We start from the raw sequence: 23,874 nt of genomic DNA, 5'->3' as shown, positions 1-23,874 counted from the left end.
AAGCCAGACTCAACTTATGTAAAAGCTTTCATCTCATATTCAATATCCACTCGGTGCTAAGCATTACTTCCCACAATTACATATTTAGTCTTGTCTTAGGGTTCATATTTATGGAATAATGCCTTGACATTGAATCCAACATAATTCATAAGATAGCTCATAAATTCAATAGGTGAGAATAGCCTTTCAACCCTAAACTCATTATATTGTGAGAGGACCTTTCACACTGTGTCATGTTCATGCATAAGTGTGTATGTGAGAATAACTTTTCAACAACACAACAATTAGATTATAATCATAATCATAAATCATAAACAAAAGCCCATAATCATGTATAATTCTCATGTTTTACCCCTCTTGGATCAAGGATAACATTCAATCAACCACATCTAGGATTACAACATTAGACATGGATAATAACATGATTCCAATAACTCAATCATTACAAGCACAATCTCATAGTATCCTTCCTTCATCAATTCACCCACATCACAAAGACATAAATTGGAAATATGGGGATTTTCATGTATTCATGGGATATTTTATCATAAAAACCACGATAATCAACAATTCAATCATAATATAAGGTAATTAAATCATTAAAATCATTTTTAGAAAGAATCCATGAGTTGGAGTCAAAACCCTAGCTTTTAGGGAATTTTTAACTTTGAAATGGAGAGTTTAAGTGCTCCATGGATGAAAGCTATGCATGGATAAAGGACTACCATACTTAGTTATGATTCTCCCACGAAATTGAGTGAAAAAGCCTCTTTCTTCAAACCGTAGCATGATTTTCTTCTTCTTCTCGTTGGAGTTCTAGAGAGAAGATTTTTTAGGGAAATTTACTTTGATTTAGTTTAGGGGCTTAAAAACTTTATATATTTAGTTAAATTAGGTGTAACACGACGCAACTTAGTATTTATTTAAAAAGCAAAACCCCAAAGTACCCCTAACTAATTCCCAAAAAGAGTTTCCAGGGATCACCCACGACCCCCCTCACCTACGGACCGTGGTTGGACCCACGACCTATTCTGGTGAAGTGTGGGTTGGGGTTCTAGGACTTGAACCTGCAGCCTCCACCATCCACGACTCCTCACCCACGAAGCGGGGGGNGGGGGGGGGGGGGGGGAGACCTACGGGGCGTGAGTGACTCCTTGTGGGTTACTGCCCATGCATGGTTTTTGACACCTTTTGAAGGGTCCTCCTCAAGGACCCATGGTGGGTCGTACCTTGACATATTAACCCAAAAAAATATATATTGAGTACCAGGAGTTATTTACGACTCTAACCCTTATGTTAGGCTCTAGTTTAATCTACTAGTTTTCAGAGTGTCACAATTTCTTTCTCAAGAGGGACTTCGAGAAGATCATCTGTAAAGGGCTCTGGAAATTCACTCACAACTGGAACTGACTAAATAGGGGGTGTCTCAACACTAGAGTCATTAACTCGAACTAAGTGATAGATGTACTCCTTGGAATCTAACTTTCTGGCCTGAAGGTACGAAATAAAATGACCCTTAGAAACTAGAACTTAACTACGAGTTTTACAATCAACTAAGGTATAATAGGCATGAAGCCAGTCCACACCTTGAATAACATCGAAATCTACCATGTTAAACTCAACTAAGTCAGCCATGATGTCCTTGTTATTGTTGGAAATAGTACAATCATTATAGACTCTCTTAGCTAGAATAGACTTACCAAAAGGTGTAGAAACACTAAAGGGCTCAAGAAGTTGCTAAACAAGAATATTTAGAATCAACGTGGGAGTAAGGAAAAAGACAGGGGAAGTAGTGGAGAAGTGGGTTGCAATAAAATATGACTATGTACCAAAATACTGCAAAACATGGAAGCTACAAGGACATAATGAAAAAGAATGTTTTATCATTCATCCAGATTTATACCCTAAAGAGGAGAAGGAAAGTAATGCTGAAAAATTGACAGGGGACAAAAAGGAAGAACTGTAAAGAAGATCCAAAGGGAAAGAAAAGATGGTGGAGCATAAAAGGGAGATTAAGCAAGGTGAAAACAATAATTTGAATGAGCAAAGCAGGATGAAGTTTGAGGAATGGGATAGATATCATAACAGAGGTTGAAGGAGAGAACAAGTATGGCATCCAACGAAACATCCAGTGAAGGATCATAATGTTCAAACACATAACATGTATGAAGCTTTGGGGGAGAATAAAGAAAAGGAAGAAGGGGAAATCAGTGTGATAAAAGAAGTGGAGGAAGGAAAAATCAGTGAAGAGGAAAGAAGAGTTGGTGATCAATATGAGTCACAAAGTGGAAGAGGGATAGATAGGGATAAAATAGAGGAGGAGAATAAAGAAAAGAAGGATAGTGATGAAAAGAATGAAGAGGACAAAAGAAGATAGTTAAGAAAGACAGTAGCATGATATCATGGGGTAAAATCAATTAGTAGAAGAATCGAATGAAGGAGATCATTTAATCAAGGAGAAAGACTCAAATGAAATAGGGACATCGAGTAGTACAAATAACTCACCAGACGAATCCCAGAGAGAAAAGAGCCAATAACAATTTAAAGGGGTAAGGGGACTGAATGAAGGGGTAAAGTTAAGGAAAATCATCTGATTTGGAGGGAGAGCTACCCCCCACAATCCATACCACTAAGAAGCAGGAAAAAAAACATCAACAAGATACAGAGGAGGAAGACAACATGGATGCAAATATTGATAGTATAGGCAGAAGTGAAGACTTATCACCAAAGCAGATAGGAAGATTAAAGGGAGGAGACAAAAGAGGATCCAAGCATAATCAGCCGTCACAAATAAAGACAAGGACTAGGATGGGGTCTTCATTATCATCGTATCAATGAAAGACAAAGTCATCTTTTGGAATATTAGGTCGGTTAAAATTCAAAATGCTTTCGAGAGAGTAGTCAACTTGAACAAGAGAAATCACTGTTCATACATTACAATACTAGAGCCTTTTCAAAGTCCCTTCGAACTGTAAAATTATCGGAGAAAGCTGGGATTACCATATGCTAAGGAAAATTGCTCAGATAAGATTTGGATTTTCTGGGAGGACGATTGGGAGGAGGAAGGTTCAACAAATACTTTTCAACAACTCACTATGAATTACAACTTAAAAAGAACACAATTTAGATTTTCTCTTACATCAATCTATGCGAGGTGTAGTGCGATAGAAAGATTAGAGCTATGAGAGCATTTGGATTTTGTGGCAAACGCCGACCAGATTGTACCTTGGATGGTTGGGGGAATTTCAACACAATAGTGGATGGCACAGAGAAATTGGGGGGGAGGGGGGTCTACCAGTGTCTCATTTTAAGACACAAGACTTTGTTCAATGTATTAATAACTACATGTTGAATGAGTTGAAGTTTATAGGTAGTCGATATACTTGGTGGCATGGGAGAATCGAAGAAGCTTGCATCTTTGAGAGACTTGATAGGGTTTTTGGGAATAACATTTTGATGAATCTTGCACCGGAAAGTGAGGTCCACCATTTAATAAAGCAGGGATCAAATCACACATCACTACATGTAAGGTGTAATTCTGATCAGGAACCAGTCAGCAGGCCTTTCAAGTTCTTGAATTTTTGGACCAAACATGTAGATTTCAAGAAGATAGTAGAGGAAAACTAGAGGAATTAGGTTGAAGGATCCCCTTTTACCATTTTTCATACAAAGATGAAACAACTAAAAACAGTACTGACGCAGTGGAGCAAGGAGACATTTGGGAACATTTTTCAAAAAATTGCAACTTTGAAGGATGTGATTAAAGGAAAGGAGGTGCAATTAGAAGTAGCTCCTATAGAGGCCAACAGAGCTGAACTCAGCAGGGCTAATGCAAAATTAAAGAGGTATATGAAGACGGAAGAAGATTTTTTGGAGGCAAAGGCAGGAATGAGGTGGTTCACAGATGGGGACAGAAACACAAAGTTCTTCCATGCATATGTTAAAGGGATAAGGAGGAAATTGAAAATTAGAGAAATCAAAACTATACAAAGGGACACTATTAACTCACCTCAGAATATTGGAGAGGAAGTAGTAAATGTTTTCAGGGATCAGTTTAAGGAAACACAAGAGACAGTGGACTTTTCAATGCTTTAGTGTATTCCCAAAAATGATCCCAGAAGAGGAGAATAAAGAAATAGAGAGGATACCTACAAAAGAGGAGGTGAAACAGGTGGTTTTTAACTTAAATGGAGATAGTGCGAGTGGGCAAGATGGTTACTCAGGCAATTTCTTTCAATATTGTTGGGAAATCATTGAGGTGAAGTGTGGAATATGGTAAGGGACTTTTTCAGTGTTTTTGAGCTACCAAGATACATAACACACACAAACCAGGTCCTAATTTCAAAGAAGGATGTAGTGGAGAATTATGGAGATTTAAGACCAAACAATTTGAGCACTTTTGCCAATAAGATCATCTCAAGATTGATACATGAGAGAATCTCAAAAGTGTAGTCAAGGATTATATGAGTGAATCAGTTGGGGTTTGTTAAAGGAAGGAGCATAATTGAAAATGTTCTCCTAGCTCAAGAGATCATAAGGGATATTAGGAAGAGAAACAAACTACATAATGTGGTTGTGAAACTTGATATGGCAAAGGCCTATGACAGAGTCTCTTGGAAGTATCTTGTTCAAGTAATTAGAAAGTTTGACTTCTCAGAAAGAATGATTGACATGATAGTAAGGCTGATTAGTAACAAATAGTATTCGATACTCATGAATGGGAAGTTTTATGGTTTCTTCCAATCATCACGAGGGCTGAAACAAACAGACCCACTCTCACCTACTTTGTTTATTATTGCAGCTGAAGTTTTGGCAAGAAACTTAAATGGTTTATTTGAAGAAGCTGAATTGGAAGGTTTTGGGCTTCCAAAATGGAGCCCCTAAATTAACCATTTATCTTATGCAGATGATACTATACTTTTTTGTTCAGGACAACCTAAATCAATGAGGATGATGATGCAGGTACTACGAAGATATGAGGGTATCTCTGGTCAACTGGTAAACATTAACAAGAGTTTGTTTTATCTAGATGAAAAGGTGCCAATAGGGGTATGCAATAAAATAAGAAGGATTACAGGGGTCAAACAGGGTAAATTTCCATTCATTTACCTAGGATGTCCTATATTCTATTGCAGGAAGAATAAAGGTCACTTTGAAGAGTTGATCAGAAAAGTAGCAAAAAGAATGGCCCTGTGGTAGAATAGGTTTCTTACATTTGGTGGAAGGTATGTTTTAATAGCACATGTTTTACTGTCAATGCCAATGTACTTATTATCAGCAATGAATCCTCCAACTTGTGTCATAACTCAATTGCATAAAGTGCTAGACAGAGTTTTTTGGGAAATGCTAATGGAGCCAAAAACAAACATTGGGTGTCATGGGACTGCTTGTGTTACCCAAAGGAAGAGGGAGGTTTGGGTTTTAGATCATTACATGATGTATCAAATGCTTTATTTGCAAAGCTATGGTGGATTTTTAGGACTTCAACATCCTCACTATGGAGTGGCTACATATGGAACAAGTATTGCAAAAAGTATCATCCAATTATAGCTACAGGATGGGGTTCATCACATGTGTGGAGGAAAATGATTGTGGTAAAGGAGGAGGTAGAGTACAACATTTGGTGGCAGATAAAGGCAGGAACATTAAGTTTTTGGTTTGATAACTCGACAAGATTAGGGGTAATTTATTATACTGCAAGTGGAGAAGTTAGGGAAGAAGAAATTGAAGTAAAAGACTTTGTCATAGAGGGAAGACGAGATGAAGAAAAACTAGCTAAATACATGTCTACAGAAATGGTGGAGAATGTTATGGATAACATAATTCCTCCTAATAGGGATGATCAAAATGATAAAGTTTGGTGGATGGGCAGTACACAGGGAGACTTTACTGTAAAATCAGCTTGGTAGATAGTGAGGAAAAAGAAGGAGATCAGAACTGATTTTGATTTTATATGGAATAAGGGTTTGCCATTTAAGGTGATTTTTTTCCTATGGAGGGTATGAAAGATGAGGGTCCCAACTGATGATAATTTAAAGAGAATGAAAGTTCATCTAGTATCAAGATGATGGTGCTGTGAGAAGAAAAAAGAGGAAACAATGACACATTTATTCCTAACAGCCGCTATGGAAGCAGTTTGCTGGTTTTGCAGGTATACACATAGATGGGATGTATTTGCAACAATTTATTATTGCATGGTGGACACACAAAATCTCACCACAATTGCAAAGAGTTATGAGGGCTATGCCAGCTATAATCATGTGGACTTTATGGAAGGCGAGAAATAATCTGAAACATGGAGGGAGCTCAACCTTCAATGGGATGGTGATGCAAGTGCAAGATATGGTTAAAAGGCTAGTGAAAAGGTTATACCCTTGGATATATTTGGAGTCAACCCAATGGTCAGATATAACCAGAAGACTGAGGAGGTACAAGCCAAAGCTACACTATCATAGTCTAGTATGTAGACCCTCTGACATGCAAAAGCTGAAATGCAATGTAGATGGAGCTTCAAAAGGTAATCCAGGACCAAGTTCATATGGATTCTGCCTAAGGAATTCACAAGGGGATCTGATTTATGCAAGAGCTACAGGAGTGGGTAATACCACTAATATTGAGGCAAAATCATTAGCAATTTATGAATCATTGGAGTATTGTTGGGAAAAGCAGTTAAGAGATGTCATAATAGAAACAAACTCATTGAGTCTAGTGAAGATGATAAGGGGACAGTGGAAAATACCATGGGAATTGGTGGAAATAGGGGAAACGATCAGGAAAAGGTTACAAGGACTAAATGCTACTATTATCCATACATTTAGAGAAGCTAACAGTGTGCCAGATCTACTGGCAAAAGAGGTCGTGTAATCGCAAAATATAAAAGAGTATACAACCTTTGGGGATCTACCAACACACCTCAGGATACAAATAAATAGCGACAAAGCACAAATACCAACATTAAGAATCAGAACAAGAAAGATAAACATTCAACATTGAGGATAACATAAGCAGCAACATGGAGGAAATCGTTAAGATGTCAGCATTAAATATGAAATGAGCTTATTTATAACACAATAATAGAAAATATAGAACGGAACCTACGAAATTAGGCCCGAAAATATGAAGGTATATTGAGCTAGAAGATCAAACCATGGCTACCAGAAACCTTCACAACATCACAGAGAGCTCCAATCAATTTTTCTTCAGCCCATTGTGAGTAAACCCAGACCATCTATCGGATTAAGAATTAATTAGGGTAAACAAAATGAAAACAACTTTAAAATGAGGGGAAAAGAGATACCAGATATCAGCTTCTACCATGGGAAGACAAGATCGAGCTTGAAGAGAAGGAGAAAAAAAAAGGTTTGAGGCAAAAGAACGTCACTTGTGGAAAAGGAGGTGGAGAGCTCACTGAACTAATACTTTCCTAATAGGGATAGACATAAGCTGATTTTAGGAACTTAAATGTTATTTTAGGCCTTGGGCCATTGTTTACTTTGATAACTTTGTTTAATTAATAAAAGTTCTCTGAACTAAAAATTGCTTTTAAAAATAAATAAAAAATTCATAACAATATAAGGAGTCACAAAAGATACCCTTGCTCCTGAATCTAGTAAAGCATATGCATCAAGAGTAAAGACTTTGATCATACTAGTGACAACATCTGACGAATTATCTCGCTCTTGGCAACTGGTGATAGCATACAAATGGTTTGCTTCTGCCCCTGTTCCTAAAGTAGCTCCTCTAGGTGCAGCTCTATCTGGCAGAGCCACTGAAGAAGATTGGGTCTATTGCCCCCATTACCACTACGTTGCCTGTTCTTAGGGAACTCTCTCATGAAGTGACCATTCTGACCACGCTTGAAGAATCCAGTGGAGCCATCACGACACACTCCTAAGTGGTTTCTACCACACTTAGCACATGCAGGGTCTCATTACTTCCTTGTACCACACTGCCTTGAGAATATGCACGTCTAGCTCTGAAGTTTTGTGAATTCTGATTGTGGAACTCACCTCTATTCCTTGGTGCAGGTGTACTAGTAGATGATGGAGCAGGCCATTTGGCTTGTGTTGAAAAGATGACCGGTTTGCATTACTGTTTTGCTGCCCGGACTCATTTCCTGTTGTCTTAGCCTTCTTGTTTCAGAAATCGTATATATCCCTCAACTTATCTTCCTTAACCTGTTGCACATGGATCATCAGCCTTGCTATGTCCATGTCCCATATCAAACATTGCATCATTACCTTCTTTGCTTGATAGACGAGACAATCAAGAAACAAACAAGCTCATCCTACTCATCATATCAGCAACCATCTCCTGAACATAATGGGAAGTTGATTGAAATTAAGGCTATACTCTTTCACACTCATATATTACTGCTTAAGAGTGAGGAAATCTCTTACCTTTGCCTCTCTTGGCTCACGGGGAAAGAAACACCCCATGAAGGCACCTTCGAACACAACCCAGTTCACAATTGGTGCACCCTCTGCTTTACTCTTCTTCCATTGGTCGTACCATACTCTAGGAACACCCTTCAGTTGGTATGTAGCTAGTTCCACTTGCTCAACATTAGCAACACGCATCACCTCAAACACTTTTTGCACCTCTTCCACAAAGTTTTCCGGATCCTCAGTAACACTTGAAACGGTGAAGTCTGGAGGATTCATCCTTAAGAACTCATGGATTCTGGATGTATCAACCACATCCTGTCGATCCTCTCTGTGCTGACCCACTTGGTTAGTCACAACTTCGTTCAACATCTGGATAGCATCCCCAAACTCACCATTAGTGACCTCTCCTTGGGGTTGCATTGCTGGTGCATTAATTCCCCCTTGATCCTCAACATTCCTCTAAACAAGACGACCTTGGACAACTCTTCGTGGAGGCATGATCCGAAAGAGACGTGCAAGCATAAATTAGAAGGAAACATTATAGAGATGAACTCTATCGCACGAAAAGAGTATGAAAAAAGTGAGATAGTTCCTAACTATCGAAATCTCCTAATTATAAATGTGGCGTGCTTCACAATGATAACTAGGACTCTACAAGTACGGCTTCATAGACGCCTTATGACTCTTGAACTCTGTTCTTTGATACCAAGTTTGTCATGCCCCGAGCCTACACCCTGGATGTAGACGACCCTCGAGAACCATTACTAGCCCCGAACAAACCCTTGGCCTAGCTCAACTCTCAGTGGGAGATGTACTCAACATAGAATAATCTCAAAAGATAAACTTTACTCAACTCTCTTAAAAGTAAACTCAGAATATTTAAGAAATATAACATTTACTGGCCAAATAGGCAACTCAAGTCTAGAAGATTAACATTTGAAAATGAAAAGACTCATGAACTACTATATATCCATCTATGAAGCCTCTAATGCTATGAGGGATGTCGGGACAAGAACCTCGATAATCCTAACAAAACTGAAGTAACATGACATAAATAATTGAGAGATCCTCCGGAAGCAATGTGGCTCACCAAAAAAATATGGAACTCGGTTGGATCAACGAAGCGCTAGTTGATGATCCTGATTACATGTATCTACATCATAAAATGATGCAAGCCAAATGGCGTCAGTACATTGGATGTACGAGCATGTGAGAGGAAATCTAAAACATGACATAATCTTGAACTGGAACTGAAGAAAAAACTTACCTCGTCTCAACTTAATTCAACCTCATTTCAATATAAAGCAATAACCATAAACTCTGTTTGTATGAAAAAATACAAAGTAAACTCTGTTTGGGAGATTCTCTAACTAACAACCATCATAATGAGCTATGTGATGATACAACGTCTAGCCCATGCTGAAGTCTGGGGTATAGAGCTCCTCAACTAAGTGGATCCACTAGTCTGTGCTGAAAAGCAATAAGGAATCATCTAAAAAGTGTGATCCTTTCTACCCACTTTGACTATAAGGTTTATAGGGGCTGTGAGTTGTTAGAACTCTCCCCCATATAGGTGATAAATACTACTCCTAAAATATAACTTAGCTTATATATTTTAAAGAAAACATTTCCTCATCCACAACTTTGAGATTATTACTAAAAAGGTTTCTCTAAAAAGAGATGGTGCTCAAAACTGCTCATGAATTCTTTTGGAAATTGGTGTTTCCTCACATCTTAAATGTAAAAACATTTGCTCTTAGGAATACTTAGTTCCCATATATCATTTTAATGAAAATGAACTCAGCTCTACTCTTCCTCAACTCAAATACTCAAGTTTAAAAACAATTTGTAAAAGACTTCTTAAAATGACTCGAAGAACTCTCAAGACTTGACTCTTCACTCTACCTTGAGTTTGAATTATGAATTCAAGGTTATGATTCATGTTAGGAATGATTTCTAGATTTTTAGAAGTATTTTAGAGTATTTAGAATCAATAGGGAGTGAAGGTACACCTTAAAAGAACTCAGACGGGTAAAACGAGGAAAAAATGGTAGGGGTAGGCGACCCTAGCGCACTATTGGCGCGGAGCACCAACCCCTAAACTTCAGAGACCCCATCTTGGCGCACTGCTGGCGCGCCACGTCAGACCTGCTGGCACATCTGGGGCGTGCCGTGCCACCCCTCCTCCAGATCAATCCGATGTCTTTTGTTCTCTCATTTTTTGACGCTAATTCGTGTATAATCGAATTATTTCTTTACAACTCACTTAGAATCAAATACTCAACATATGTACATGATAATATACTCAAAACCACCCTAAAATCACTAACTTTTATCTCTAGAACTCATCATAATCCCAACAATCAAGATTACGAAAGAAATTCCAAGAAAACTTAACAAGATCTCAAATCCTTCAACTTTTGAGAACGAAATAACATTAAAATAATGTGATTAGGGTGTGGGTGAATGAACCCAACACTAGGAGAAGTCACATACCTCTTAGGGACCAAACCCTTGGCGAAATAGTCCTCGATTCACAAGAAATTCTAATGATCGCCTTGAATCTTCCCTCCTTTCTCCTATTTTCTCTTCTTGAACTTTCTTCTAAAACCTTAAGCGTAAATTAGGATTGTGAAAACTGAACCAAATCACACTAGACCCCTAAATATTACCATAATTTGTTTTACTATGGGTAAAGAAAAGACCAAAATACTCCTCACATTTTCGGGTAACTTTCCTTAATTGGACAACCCGACTTCAAACAGGCAAATCTCCCTCATACAAGCTCAAATTTTAGAAAACTCAGCGGCGTTGGAAACACGATTCTATGACCTTTTATTTGATATCTTATGGGCCACCTAACTCATTTTGTACTAAAATTTATGGTCGTTTGAAGTTGACCCTAAACTTATAACTTAAGCATAACTTGCAAAATTTCATATTTGGCTATTTCTAATTTAAGTCTTTCTAAATTTAGCCCTTAAAAATACCAAGTTGTTACACTTCTTGTAACGACCCGAGAGCACCCCCTAGTTGTTACCGGCGTATTTGACCTCGAAAAGGTCTTATACAAGTGTCACGACCCAAGCCTAGGGCCTAGACGTGACATGGCGAATGAGGAACCCGAAGGAACCCCAAACAAGCCTCTCAAACTTGTCATCACACTTCATCGGTCGCGGAAGTACAATCAACATTAATTAACGGGAAATAGGGACTAAGGGCAAACCATTTCAAAATGACATCATAGAACAAGAGTCAAGCTCATTTACAAAATACTTGTCCAACGCACACCTCTACATACATAGATAGGACGGGGGCCATGACATACTACCGGCTCCCCTCATAGTCAAAATACAATTGCAAGCTAAAGTCTCAAAACATAGGAGTAGGAAACATAACATAGCCCTCGAATCATTGAGGACTCACCAACAAACTCGGATAAGCACCGTACTAGCCACGTGAATGGAGAGAAGGATCAAGAGTAGCTCCGGTCCCTACATGGTGACATCATGTAGGCAAAATATGCGTTAGTACTTGGAATGTACTAAGTATGCGGGGTGCAACACAACAATAGACAAGGACACAATCGAAATACAAGAAATAGTTTCATAGGCATTATGAATAACAATATGAGGATGCATGATCAAAGTGAAGTCAAAACATGTTTAAGTAAATCTATACTAATAGTAGATATCATATGTGTATGCATGATCCAACCAATCTATAACCCCAACTTAGGATGGGGGATGCCGTTCACACCCGGACACCCTGGTGGCAAGGTATAAACCCCTCACATGGTTGATGTTGGTCACACCCCAAGCATCCTAGGTGGTGAGATATAAACCTCTCACATGGTTGATGTTGGTCACACCCCAAGCATCCTAGGTGGTGAGATATAAACCTCTCACATGGTTGTCCGGTTCTTTTCCCCCGGACCGGGCATGGTCATGCAACACTTTATATAGGAAATTCCCATTAGGCTCTAATGCAATCTCACGTATGGAATGAACATATACACAAGCTTAGTTTGTCATCAACACATCTCTGGATTGCCATACATCTCATAACTCAAGCTTTAAAGCATCGATTCATCAATTCTCCATAGTTGGACATTTTGTCAAACACCTTGAAGGCATGTAATGGAATCAAAGAGCATGGAAAATAGGGTAGTAATTATGCAGCCAAACCAGTGAACAACCTACAACAACACCTTTTAACACCCACAATACCACATGAAAATCTCCACATCCATTCCAAATTTAGATTCAAGTTCTAGAGTCACAACATGCTCAAAACAATCACTTTTCATGTTTAAAATTCAATGTGCAGGAAATTATTACAAAGAACAAGACTAATTTATGAATCTTAACTTAAACCATGAATTAGTGAGTAGAATAGAGTCTAGGCACTATGGGTGGAAGGACCCATGAGTTCAACACCACATACCTTGAGTTCTTATGAAGGTCTTGAGAGTGTCTTCAATGGAAGCTTGGAACTTGGAGCAAGAGTCTCTTCAATCTTGAGGAAGGTTTTGGATTAGGGTTCTTGAGAGAACTTGAGAGAAAATGTGTCTAAGTATGGGAGAGGTGTTTTGGGAAATGTTTTAGAGATGGGAATTGAACTAATGGTATATAGGAAATAACATATGCCCTTTGGAAAAATGGTCCAACACTTAGAAAAAAAAATGAGGCGGGTGAACAGTAAAAACGCTCACTGGAAATTGCATTTCCTGCCGGACAGATTTTACGAAAATGGGCATAACTTCTTCGTCCGAACTCCGAATGAGGTGAAACGAAGTGCGTTAGGTAGCTAACTCAAAGGGCTTTCCATGGATATGTTATGGGCCACCCAATTATTTGTGTGCTAGGAGATATGACCCTCCAAAGTAGACCCTCGAAAAAGGCTTCACTTGGAAATTTCGGATTTTGATACGGTTGCTCTAAAATTTGGGTTAGACCCATTTCCCACTCAATTTGACCCCCTAAACAAGAATATGAAGTCGGATTTTCGAAAAACGAAACGGATTTTTTTTGATATAGCTAAACAAGTTTCCGGTAACTTCCGAAGCACATTTTTAAGAACCTTTTGGGTCATTTCAATATCTCCCCCTTGGGAACATTCGTCCCCGAATGTGGAAGAGACGTACAAGGCAAGACTTAGTAAGAACATATCAGCCCCAACATGAATGCAAAAATTTTATTTAAACATCACTTCAAGATTTCAAAACTTAGTGTAAAGCATCCATAACTCATCAATTTAAACATATATGCACATTAATGATTCAGGGGCTGAAATGTAAGACTCAATGGAGTACAAAGGACTTGATTTAATACCTTAGGCTTGAGTGGAGTTGAATAGATAAGGATAACGTCTTTGCATGTCCGCTTCGGCCTCCCAAGTAGCACTCTCCACTTGTTGATTTCTCCAAAGCACCTTAACGGACGCCACTTCTTTGTTCCTCAACCTTTTAACTTGTCTATCTAAGATCTGAACCGGGACTTCTTCATACGTCAAATTATCTTCTACAACACCCACAACCTCAAGAGGTACAATAGCGTTAGGATCACCAACACATTTCCTCAACATCGATACATGGAATACCGGATGAACTAATTCCATCTCCTTGGGCAACCCCAACTCATAGGCTACTTTACCAACCCTTCTTATTATCTCATAAGGACCGACATACCTAGGACTTAATTTCCCCTTCTTACCAAAACGAACCACACCTTTCATTGGAGAAACTTTCAAATAAACCCAATCACCCACTTTGAATTCAAGATCCCGTCTCCTCACATCGGCATAAGACTTTTGACGACTTTGGGCTGTTTTCAACCTCTCCCTAATCATCCTTACCTTCTCAAGAGCATCCATGACCAGATCCGGACCCAACAAGGCCACCTCTCCAACTTCAAACCACCCAACCGGTGACCTACACCGTCTACCATAAAGTGCCTCAAAAGGAGCCATACCGATACTAGAATGATAACTATTGTTGTATGCAAATTCAATCAAAGGAAGATGATCATCCCAACTACCTTTCAACTCCAATACACAAGCTCTAAGCATATCCTCCAAGGTTTGAATTGTTCTTTCGGCTTGGCCATCCGTTTGAGGGTGGAAGGCCGTGCTAAGCTTTACCTTTGTACCAAGACCCCTTTGGAATGACTTCCAAAAGTGAGAAGTGAATTGGGCACCACGATCCGAGATGATAGACAAAGGAATCCCATGCAACCTTACCAATTCATGAATGTACAACTTGGCATACTCTTCAGCCCCGTAAGTAGTTTTAACCGGTAGGAAATGAGCCGACTTTGTCATCCGATCAACCACCACCCAAACCGAATCAAAGCCTCTTCTAGCCTTGGGTAAGCCCACTACAAAATCCATGTTGATTTCTTCCCACTTCCAAGTAGGTATCTCAATGTCTTGAGTTAGGCCACCCGGCCTTTGATGTTCGGCCTTGACTTGTTGACAACTATGGCAACCCGAAACAAATTTTGCAATGTCCTTCTTCATACCGCCCCACCAATACACATCCCTCAAGTCTCTATACATCTTTGTTGACCCCGGATGAATAGAATAAAAAGAATTATGAGCCTCATCAAGGATTCTTTCCCTCACACCATCCACACAAGGAACACATAATCTACCTTGGTACCTAAGGGCACCATCTCCCCCTTGGGAGAAAACCTCCACCTTACCACTACTCACCGAAGCCTTTAATTCTACCAAAGAAGGATCAAGATCTTGCTTGACTATCACCTCATCAACCAAGGAAGACCTTGAACCATCAACAACAACTACTCCTCCACTATCCACCCCTTCTAACCTAACTCCCAATTTGGCCAACCGATGGACCTCCTTAGCCAACTCTTTACTACCTTCCTCCACATGAGCCAAGCTACCCATGGACACTCTACTCAATGCATCCGCCACCACATTAGCTTTCCCCGGATGATAGTGAACACTCATATCATAATCCTTAAGGAATTCTAACCACCTCCTTTGTCTCAAGTTAAGATCTTTTTGCGTGAACACATATTGGAGATTCTTATGGTCGGTGAAGATATCAACATGCACCCCATACAAATAATGACGCCAAATCTTTAAAGCAAAAACCACGGCGGCCAATTCAAGATCATGGGTTGGGTAATTTTTTTCATGAACCTTAAGTTGCCTAGAAGCATAGGCTATAACCTTACCACTTTGCATCAACACACAACCCAAACCAATACGGGAAGCATCACAATAAACAACAAAACCTTCTAACCCATCCGGAAGTGACAAAATAGGAGCGGACACAAGCCTTTCTTTCAAAGTTTGGAAGCTTTCCTCACACTCATCCGACCACACAAATTTAGCCTTCTTTTGAGTCAACTTAGTCATAGGAGAAGCAAGAGAAGAAAACCCTTCCACAAATCTCCTATAATAACCCGCTAAACCCAAGAAACTCCTTATATCCGACGGGGTCAAAGGTCTAGGCCAATTCCTAATAACATCGGTCTTCTTAGGATCCACCTTAATACCATCCCCCGACACCACATGGCCTAGGAAAGCAACTTCCTTCAACCAAAACTCACACTTTTCATATTTAGCGTACAACTTCTCTTCCCTCAATCTTTGGAGTACAACCCTCAAGTGACCCTTGTGCTCTTCCTCACCCCGAGAATAGATCAAGATGTCATCTATAAACACCACCACAAAAGAATCAAGGTAGGGTTTGAAAACCCTATTCATCAAATCCATAAAGAGAGCCGGAGCATTAGTCAACCCGAAAGACATCACCACAAACTCATAGTGCCCATACCTAGTACGAAAGGCCGTCTTGAGAATATCACACTCCCTCACCTTCACTTGATGATACCCTGACCGAAGATCAATCTTAGAGAAGTGACTAGCCCCATGCAATTGGTCAAATAAATCGTCAATCCTTGGAAGAGGATACCTATTCTTGACGGTGACCCTATTAAGTTGTCGATAATCAATACACATTCTAAGAGACCCATCTTTCTTCTTCACAAACAAAACCGGAGCACCCCAGGGAGAATGACTAGGTCTAATAAACCCCTTCTCTAACAAATCTTTTAATTGCTCTTTCAACTCTTTCAACTCCGCCGGGGCCATACGGTAAGGGGGGATAGAAATAGGTTGAGTATCGGGAAGGAGGTCTATACCAAGATCTATCTCCCTTTCGGGAGGGACACCGGGAAGGTCTTCTGGGAAGACATCTAGAAACTCATTAACAACCGGAATAGACTCAATAGGAGGGACTTTAGACTCCACATCATTGACTCTCACAATATGGTACAAGCACCCTTTGGAAATCAACCTATGGGCTTTAATGCAAGAAATGAATTTCCCCTTCACCACAACATCCCGGCTCTCCCACTCAAGGACGGGTTCATTAGGAAATCGGAACTTGACTTTACGAGTCCTACAATCAATAGAAGCATAATATGCATGCAACCAATCCATCCCAAGAATAACATCAAAATCCACCATGTTCAACTCAACAAGATCACAAGGCAACAACTTATTTAATATGCAAACCGGACAATTTCTATACACTTTTCTAGCAACAATAGAGACACCAATGGGAGTGGATACTTCATATGACTCATGCAACAATTCCGACTCGACATGAAATTTTCTAGCAACTAAGGGGGTAACAAAGGAAAGGGTGGCACCCGGATCAATCAAAGTATAAACATCAAGATCAAAGATTTGCAACATACCGGTCACCACATCCGGAGTCTCATTAACACCTTGTCTACCATGCAAAGCATAAAATCGATTGTCCCTTGGGGCACCACTTTGAGAAGCACCTCTACCCAAAGGAGTAGTGTTAGCACTTCGGACCTTGTTGCGGATCTTGGGACATTCAAACCTCTTATGACCCACTTCTCCACATTCAAAGCAAGCACCCGAACCCTTCATGCAAGGACCACCATGCTTCCTCCCACACTTAGGGCATACATCCATAGAACCCACTTCACCTCCCCCTTGAGGTCTAGGAACATTGATAGCAAATCCCCGGTTGACATGAGGGTTTCCTCGGCCTTGATGAAATCTAGCACCCTTAGGGAACCTATTCTCCAATCGGGCCCTCTTGGCCTCGTGCCCCCTTCTCTTCCTCAATTTCTCCTCCTCCATTTGCTCGGCATAAGTCATCAACCGAGACAAATCCATATCTCCAATGAGCATAGCGGACCGACACTCCTCACTAACCAAGTCGGATACACCCATCACAAATTTGTTCATCCTCGACCTAGAGTCGGCCACCAAGTGAGGTGCATACTTGGAGAGTTGGACAAATTTGAGGGCATACTCCCTCACACTCATAGCTCCTTGCTTCAAGTTCATGAACTCCACCAACTTTGCCTCCCTAAGCTCAAGAGGGAAGAACCTATTAAGGAAAGCAAGTTTAAACTCCTCCCACAACACCACATAGCCATTACCTTTCTCACCCTTCCATTGATCAAACCAAATTTGAGCAACCCCCTTGAGTTGGTAGGCCGCCAATTCCGCCTTCTCACAAGCACCAACATCCATAATGGTCAAGATTTTGCATACCTCATCGATGAACTCTTGCGGGTCCTCATCCACCTTTGAACCATGGAAGACCGGAGGGTTCATCCTCATGAAATCTCTCACCCTTTCCCCCGGGGTGGTAGTTCGAGGAGCTTGGGCTCCTTGTTGCACTTGGTTAGCTACCACTTGTGCAAGCATGGTGAGTGCATCACGGAGCTCACCATTGGTGGGTGGCTCTTCCGGTGATCGGGCCCGTCTTCCCCTCATGTTTGGCATGATGATCTAGCAATCCAAAGAACAAGCGTTAGGGAGGAATCACCTTATCGCACTCTAAGCACGACATAGAACATGAAGAAGGGAAACCTTTCCTAAAACGTTTTGTAGCCTCCCATTCATAGTCGTGGCGCGCTTCACAACCATGATTAGGACTCTACTCAACGCGGTGTGTTGGACTCCGAGGATTTAACAACCTAGTGCTCTGATACCAAGCTTGTCACGACCCAAGCCTAGGGCCTAGACGTGACATGGCGAATGAGGAACCCGAAGGAACCCCAAACAAGCCTCTCAAACTTGTCATCACACTTCATCGGTCGCGGAAGTACAATCAACATTAATTAACGGGAAATAGGGACTAAGGGCAAACCATTTCAAAATGACATCATAGAACAAGAGTCAAGCTCATTTACAAAATACTTGTCCAACGCACACCTCTACATACATAGATAGGACGGGGGCCATGACATACTACCGGCTCCCCTCATAGTCAAAATACAATTGCAAGCTAAAGTCTCAAAACATAGGAGTAGGAAACATAACATAGCCCTCGAATCATTGAGGACTCACCAACAAACTCGGATAAGCACCGTACTAGCCACGTGAATGGAGAGAAGGATCAAGAGTAGCTCCGGTCCCTACATGGTGACATCATGTAGGCAAAATATGCGTTAGTACTTGGAATGTACTAAGTATGCGGGGTGCAACACAACAATAGACAAGGACACAATCGAAATACAAGAAATAGTTTCATAGGCATTATGAATAACAATATGAGGATGCATGATCAAAGTGAAGTCAAAACATGTTTAAGTAAATCTATACTAATAGTAGATATCATATGTGTATGCATGATCCAACCAATCTATAACCCCAACTTAGGATGGGGGATGCCGTTCACACCCGGACACCCTGGTGGCAAGGTATAAACCCCTCACATGGTTGATGTTGGTCACACCCCAAGCATCCTAGGTGGTGAGATATAAACCTCTCACATGGTTGATGTTGGTCACACCCCAAGCATCCTAGGTGGTGAGATATAAACCTCTCACATGGTTGTCCGGTTCTTTTCCCCCGGACCGGGCATGGTCATGCAACACTTTATATAGGAAATTCCCATTAGGCTCTAATGCAATCTCACGTATGGAATGAACATATACACAAGCTTAGTTTGTCATCAACACATCTCTGGATTGCCATACATCTCATAACTCAAGCTTTAAAGCATCGATTCATCAATTCTCCATAGTTGGACATTTTGTCAAACACCTTGAAGGCATGTAATGGAATCAAAGAGCATGGAAAATAGGGTAGTAATTATGCAGCCAAACCAGTGAACAACCTACAACAACACCTTTTAACACCCACAATACCACATGAAAATCTCCACATCCATTCCAAATTTAGATTCAAGTTCTAGAGTCACAACATGCTCAAAACAATCACTTTTCATGTTTAAAATTCAATGTGCAGGAAATTATTACAAAGAACAAGACTAATTTATGAATCTTAACTTAAACCATGAATTAGTGAGTAGAATAGAGTCTAGGCACTATGGGTGGAAGGACCCATGAGTTCAACACCACATACCTTGAGTTCTTATGAAGGTCTTGAGAGTGTCTTCAATGGAAGCTTGGAACTTGGAGCAAGAGTCTCTTCAATCTCGAGGAAGGTTTTGGATTAGGGTTCTTGAGAGAACTTGAGAGAAAATGTGTCTAAGTATGGGAGAGGTGTTTTGGGAAATGTTTTAGAGATGGGAATTGAACTAATGGTATATAGGAAATAACATATGCCCTTTGGAAAAATGGTTCAACACTTAGAAAAAAAAAATGAGGCGGTTGAACAGTAAAAACGCTCACTGGAAATTGCATTTCCTGCCGAACAGATTTTACGAAAATGGGCATAACTTCTTCGTCCGACCTCCGAATGAGGTGAAACAAAGTGCGTTAGGTAGCTAACTCAAAGGGCTTTCCATGGATATGTTATGGGCCACCCAATTATTTGTGTTCTAGGAGATATGACCCTCCAAAGTAGACCCTCGAAAAATGCTTCACTTGGAAATTTCGGATTTTGATACGGTTGCTCTAAAATTTGGGTTAGACCTATTTCCCACTCAATTTGACCCCCTAAACAAGAATATGAAGTCGGATTTTCGAAAAACGAAACGGATTTTTTTGATATAGCTAAACAAGTTTCCGGTAACTTCCGGAACACATTTTTAAGAACCTTTTGGGTCATTTCAACAAGCCCTTAGCATTCATCATAACATGTATCATAGAATAAAATCACGAAAAATTTAAAACTTTTACTTTGGAAGTTCAACTTCACTTCATATATGAACAATAGAATCTAACTTCGTCACAATGCACCATCTAGACATAGAAGTATCAAAAATGGGACTTAGCCCTTACATCAATAAGAAGTCTTGAAAATAGGAAGTACAACAATGTCTTTCAACATAAGCAAAGAACTACATATAGAAGCTAGATCATAGGGTCTTGTCCTCGGACTTGAGGACTCACCAACTTGGGGAAGCAACTCCAAGTGTCTTGAGAAGTAAGTTTGAATCCTCAACGGCCCGAACCTAAATGTTTGGGAAAATGGAGAAAATATGGGTTAGTACTACACACGTACTAAGTATGGCTACAATGCATAAAATCCATTGAAACATGCATAAAAGGACATTTTATTCAAAACATGCTTTTTGCCAAGTAAATCCAATGTGCACACAATTAAGTATCATAGTCCAAACCAACATAATATCATCCCAACATGTAGACAGCCCAAGCAATACTAGTGCAATGCAAAGAATAGAACCCTATAACCCTATTCAAAGCCAAGTAACACATTAAGCAACCTACTTCATGCATACATTCATAAGATCATATTTTATCATAACTTACCATATTCATAATGATCATACATAACATAGCTTCAACATACATAAGTCATAATAATCATAATCATAAGAGAACACTACTACAACCATCTCTTAGGATCCCAGAAGTGCAATGTGCAAGAGAAGTCCCATATCCTCCCTTACACTATGTAGAAACCCTTAAGAAAGCCCTAGTAAGAGTTCACACCTTTGATACCTTCATTTACTTTTACATTAGGGAAATATTGCAATAACCGACATAGCCCATGAGAGCTACATGGAATTCGGTGTTCTACTCTCACACCGAAAAGGGAGGGTTAACACTTGCCTAAGGTGTAACCATTCGTACATAGCTATCTAGGTGGATCCACTAAGCTAGAGTTCTATGTTGGCACATAGTTAAGGGTCAATGAGATTGCTTCTAGAAACCCTAACTTACTAAACGTGGAGGTTTCTATCTCATGAGACAACACATATCGTGGGTAATCCGGACTTGTTAAACGTGAGGAAACCCATGTGGGGAGCCGGACTTACTAAACGTGAGACCCCCATCTCATTTACATGCCCTTTCGGTGCTAAGCATTTGATTCCCTTATGTAATAATCTTTAGTCATCACATAGGTTCACATTAGACTTTACTAGACTCTTATGTAGACATCTTATCATAATAGCTCATATGTGTTCATAAGTGAGTAACAATCCTTTCACTTTAGAAACACTTAGCAAGTGAGTAAACCTTTCACTTTAGAAACACTTAGCAAGTGAGTAAACCTTTCACTTTACATTACACTACAATCATGAGAACTACCTTTCAATCATATAGCAATCATACCATAATATACATACATACTTCATATATAATTCAAGTGTAGAGGGTTAAGGATGAGGAACTAGATCATCAACACCACAATAACACATTAGGTATAACATTATTACAATCTAAGTAATTCAGCTTTCATACTTGAGTTCAAAGAAGAACCAACCTTCATACATTCTTGCCCTTCGTGGGACATCCATACTTCAATTACCAAGCAATTCATAACCAGTACATAATACAAGTTAATTCATGAAGTAATAACATAATCAACATCAATATAAGCAATTGACATATTCCCTTCATAGCCTTCAAGGCTTCATTCAAAGACTCATCCCTAATTTCATAGAAATTATACATAACCTAGGGTAGAATCATCATACAAACATGAATTACATAACATCACATTCAATTCATAGCCTTCAATCAATATCCAACACAAACTAGGGTTAGAATTAGGGAAAGAAGGAGAAACATGGGTCTCATGGGGAATTCTTCAAGAAACCACCAATACAACATAAATTCATCCATAATTGTTCATATAACATCAATCAAAGTAAGTTTATAACATCAATTTCACTTTAGAAAGAAGACCCACGTTTTTGGATTGAAACCTAGAAATTGGAGATTTTGAAATTCATCTTGAAGGGGCCTCTTGGGGAAAGGAATCCCAAGAGTGATAAGAAACCATACCTTATTGACAAATTAACCACAAAAATCTGAGTTGAAACCTTGGAGAGTTGGTCTTCTTCTTGAAGCTCCAATCTTTTTCAATGGAGTTCTTGAGAAGAGAGAAAGAGTAGAGAGAAGGAGGAACTTTAGGTTTAGATCTTTGGGGTTTTGTGTTTGAGTGATAAAAGTGAGGTAAATTAACTTAAAAATCATAATATACACGTCCCCTAAAGTACCCTAAATACACCTCACTTAAATGGACTCTTTAATGAAGTAGAAATAGATTTCTGAATTTCTGCATTTTCGTCGCGGAACAAGTCTGCGACGCGGAGCTGTTCCCTGAAGATATTTGGAATTAAATTTTGAGACAGTAGAGTCCACGACACGACCGCGTCTTGAACTAAAATTTTTCTCCTTGGGGGAGCAAGTCGCGTGACGTGCCCTCATTCCTTCTATGCACAACTCGCAAGCTGCCTTGGCAGCTTGCTGGGCCAAGGTTGAGGTCCTCCTCAGGGCCCCTTAGTGTGGTCCCGGGGAGTCGTATTCAAAAGTTTTGACCCTAGGGATATATATTTACCTATTTTAAACCTTTTCACCAGATTATACCATCATACGACACTTCCAAACCTGCCCAAAACCTAAGGACACACTAGAACAGATTCTTCTCTAGTTTCTGGACGTCGTGGTCATTTCTTGACGTTTAGACTTTTACTCTTCCAAACCAAGTCAATTACATTAGTTTAGGTTTATAAACATCATTTTAACTATTTTTAAGTCATTATTCATAAGGTGAGGCTCTAACTTAAGTCATAGAGTTTCCGGGGTGTTACACTTCTTGGGAGACAACTCAAGTATTAATGTTTTAAATAATGTGTGTTGATTTTGCAGGTGAAACATAAAGTGCGAGAGGAATATGTGATTGGCGAATTGCCAAAGCCATTCGGCGAGAACGACCTAGCCCGCCTTATGGATAAGCAAAGAAAGAGCGAGTTGCATAAGTCATGTGTGAACTCTTAGCATCTCATTGTGACTAGCTGATTGTTGAAATGAGTCTTGTGATGATCATTGCATCTGAGCTCAATTTTTAGAGTCATGATCGATGATTGTTTTGAATGCCTTATGTGGTGAGATTTCCTTAACATATGTGCTTGGTAATACCTAGAACTTGCCCCATTGGTCCAATTGACTAACATTGGTGAATGAAACAAATGATATTAGGCACAAGTTTTTGAGAGTGAACTAAACTACTATTATACCTCTTTGTGGCCACCTTGTGAGAGTGTGAATCTAGCTTGGCAGTTTTTGAGCCTACCTTT

This window comes from Solanum stenotomum, chromosome 7 (genome assembly GCF_019186545.1).
Source record: "Solanum stenotomum isolate F172 chromosome 7, ASM1918654v1, whole genome shotgun sequence".
NCBI lineage: Eukaryota > Viridiplantae > Streptophyta > Magnoliopsida > Solanales > Solanaceae > Solanum > Solanum stenotomum.
This window is presented reverse-complemented; position numbering follows the sequence as displayed.